Raw genomic sequence first — 4242 nt, forward strand, 5'->3', positions numbered from 1 at the left:
AGGCAGCACTGTGCAACTGCCCTTTGAACAGTGTGATGAAATAGAACTAGAAAGTTATTCATAGTCTTAGAACAATGATCTCATTTCTAAGAAGTTATCCTAAGGAAACAATTTAAGAGAAGCTCAATGCTATAGACCAGACCAAAAAAAAAAAAAAGTTGTATTATGAATAATATATAAAATAGAAACAACTTAAGTGCTCAACAATTGGCAAGTGTTTAAAGAGTTATGGCACATTAAACAAATGGAATAGTATACAATTGTTTAAAATTATACACAAGAAGATAATATTATAATATGGAAAAATATTTATGATGCAATGGTAGAGCAAAAAAGAAGTCTCTAACATTGTGTGTATCTTGTAAGAGAAGCTATGCAAAACCACGTAAAAGTTGTATACTTGTAACTGTCACAAAGAATAGGCTGAATATGCAAAAAGAAATATAACTAGGCTGGTATAATTATGATTCACTTTCAAAATGGTATTCAATCCCATTTTACACATAACTTTCTTAAACAGATATTTCAGTTCTACTCCTGCAGTGTAAATCTAAACACACATTTCTTCTTTGTATAGCTTCTCAAAGGCTAAAAATGACCACATCATTTATTAAGACTGCACAATGAAAGGCAGGTAATTATTCCGTAGAGGGCGCACTGTGGGTAAAAACCCCCGGCAAAATAAAATGTTCTGTTTCTTTAAAAAATATTAAGCATCATTAATTCTTACTTTGCCTCGGCTGTTCCCCGATTCCATTTTCATTTGTTTTAGTTGAGCAGCCTCTCTTGGGCATTCCCAGGTTTTATAAGTTAAGAACCAATTTGTGAGGATCTCTCAAAAAAAAAAAAATGCAATGGAGTAAGTCCAAATGAAAGATGGAAAACACTCCCAAGCATGGCTATGGTGACAGCATAAGCAACAAAGGTCTGTTGTGAGTTAGAGTCAACCTGGGTAATACCACAGAACAAGGAACGTCCGCCCAGGATTCCAGGGTGGGGAGACGACTTCTCTGAAAGCAACTGTACGCAGTAGTATTATTCATACTTCCTCATGAATAGCTGGGCTGGAGCCTCACCAGCCACAGAGATGGGCACTGCTTTCCCCCTTTCACGGTGATGAAGCTGAAGCTCAGAGAAGTGAAGGGACCCGCCTGACATCGCTGCATCTGAATCCGAATGGAGACGAACAGCTCTGGCTGACCTTGGACAGGGCACTGGCCCATCTGCCCTCCAGATTTCAAAATTGTTACTGGGCACATCAACAAGCCATCCAAGCAATGCCAGAGCTCAAGCACCTATTCCTGTGATGGGGAGCCCGCAAGGTTAGCACAGGGGTGTAACTTCTCATAAACCACCTCCTCTGAGTTTCTTTCAAGACAGGTCCTTTAGCAGATTTATGTCAGAAGACATGCAGGGGCTGGACAGCAGCCTGCAGTGCCCCTAGAATTATAGCCTGAGCGTTCCTGTGAATAATTAACCCACCTGATGGTACACAAATATGGAAAAGCCTTTTATTGAGTTGATAGGATACCTAAAACTAAGCAAAACAAGCATGTTACTGTCATGCAATTCTTCATTTTACTAATCAGCCTCAAGTTTATTGGATTTTGACATCCAACCACTAAAATATAATTGAATTCTGCATCTCATTCTGGTATATATATAATTCTTAAATAAAGGGAGATGAGTGCTTCACTTTTTTAAAAACATCGTTTCTTTCTGCTTAGTCCTCTAACAGATCCTGGTAACGGAGGAGTAAATAATTACTGACTTCAAACAAATTTTTGGATGTCTGTCAGGGACCTTTGGGCACTAACCTGAAATGAAGCATTGACCTTTGCTAACGAGGCTGCCAAAGTTTCTACATTGTGTATGAGACTTTGGGGACACGAATACTTTACATAAGACCAAGAATAAATGGCAGAGTGATTTATAAGGTATTTGGTCTACAGAGAGAGAGAAAAGGTACCAGTCATGATTCACAGAAGAGGCAGAGGGAGTAGAAAGCAAGATTCTTTCCCACCGTGTAGGCTCCTCATCCACAGAGCCACTGACTCTAGGCAACGCCAGAAAAATGCGTACTTCTGAGTCTAATCGTTTGTTGACAGTACAATTCATAGCCAGGAGCTTGCCACCTGCTACCGTTCTCGGCAGTAACAGAGTTCTTTTCTCTCTGAGTTGGAAGTACATGTAAAAGAAGTGGTAGACCTGAGCTGAAGCCACTTTGAAAAAAAAATATAGGATGTAGTCAGTGCCCCGCACAATGTCCGCTCTAAAGCTGGCACTCAAAAAATGTGTGGTGATAAATGTTTGTGTCTAACTCAGTGGTGTTGCACAACTCTAATTTTGCATTTTTATAGCATATGGAGCTATTAGGTCCAACAATGTTGTATTCGAGGTTTCTGGGCTGCAGAGGAGACACGTGGGGCCTGAGATGCATTTCACAGTCTTTTTGTTAGTCAATAGAGAGCCTTTTCTTGAAAAGCAGTGCCGCCTGTCTACACCACAACATTTTCCTCACTGTGTAATCCGCCACGTTGTTGAGCTGGGAGGATATAACAAGTCAAATATGTCTGTCCAGTGGTTCCAGTTAACCCGCACAATTTCTTGAAAAGCAGTGCCGCCTGTCTACACCACATTTTCCTCCCTGTCTAATCCGCCACGTTGTTGAGCTGGGAGGATATAGCAAGCCAAATATGTCTGTCCAGTGGTTCCAGTTAACCCGCACATCACGGAGTGTTGTGGAGAATGGAGTCTGAGAGAGAGCGGAGGCAGAAGAGTGGGAGCCCCCTAAAGGCGGGCACCGTGATGCTCCTAATTGCCACTCTGTCTCCAGTGCCTGGGACAGGGCACGAAAGAGAACAGGCAGCCAATAAATATTTAGTGAATGAAACCTCCAATTCTCGAGTGCCGGACCATTTCCCAAATCACACAGGGAAGGGGTACAGGGAGCTTGAGGAGGAATGCAGGGAAGAAATTGCCCAGCCTTTCTTTGTTCCTTTTATTCACTGTCAAACCAGGTCAGCCAGCCTTCCCAGCATCTGAGTAGCAGAGCCCGAAGGAGTCTCACTGAGGACACCGAGACCTGGCCAGGCCCTGGCCCAGACCAGGCCAAACCTGGGAACAGAGCTTCACTGCCAGGTTGGCCCTCTCTCCTCGTGTTTGCAAAGTGGCTAAAAGCGAGTGTGGACTGCTGGAGGCCTCACCTGCAGGGCCTGGCACACAGCCCACCGTCTGCCCCACGTGCACAGGCCGTCAAATTCCACAGGCCCTTAGAGATGTTTATTTTTGCACTCCATCGACATTGCTCACTGCGTGAGCCACACAGCGGGTCACACAAAGGACAAGGTGTTGCCAAAGCTGAGAATGTGATGGACTCTTTTGTGCAAGACCGAGGACCTGAATTTCGTCCTGGAAATGAAAAAGTTAGAAACATTTTATAAAAATTCTTTCAAGATGTGGGTGGTCATCTTTGTCTCTATCCTGATAGTTGAAATAGTTAGGACGGAACCAGTTCATTCCACATCCTTCTAGTTTGGGACCAAGGAAAAGGTTGCTGAACTTTTAGCAACAAAGGCCTTGGAAGTAGTTCCTAACTTTTTTTCAGTTACAGTTGACATTCAATATTATTTTATGTTCGTTTCAGGTATATAATGTGGTGGTTAGACAGCTATATATTTTATGAAATTATCTCCCGATAATTCTAGTATCCACCTGACACCATGCTAGTGATTACAGTGTTGACTATATTCCTTATGCTGTACTTTACATCCATGTGACTGCTCTGTAACTGCCAATTTGTACTTCTTAATCCCTTCATCTTTTTCATCCAGTTCCCCAATCTCCCTCCCCTCTGCCAACCATCAGTCTGTTCTCTGTATCTGAGTCTGTTTCGTATGTTCATATATATTTTTCTTTACATTCCTCATATAACTGAAATCCTATGGTATTTGTTTTTCTCTGTCTGATTTATTTTACTCAGCATAATACCCTCTACTGGTATGTCCATCCAATGTTGTCGCAAATGGTAAGATTTCATTCTTTTTATGGCTGGGTAATATTCTCTTGTGCATATGCACTACATCTTCTTTATCAACTTGTCTATTGATGGGCACTTGGGTTGCTTCTATATCTTGGATATTGTAAATAATGCTGCAATGCACATAGGGAGGGGTGCATAAAGTCTTTTGAATTAGTGTTTTGAATTTCTTCAGATATATATCCAGAAATGAAATTGCTGGG

This window comes from Myotis brandtii, unplaced genomic scaffold (assembly GCF_000412655.1).
Source record: "Myotis brandtii unplaced genomic scaffold, ASM41265v1 scaffold475, whole genome shotgun sequence".
NCBI classification, from domain to species: Eukaryota; Metazoa; Chordata; class Mammalia; order Chiroptera; family Vespertilionidae; genus Myotis; species Myotis brandtii.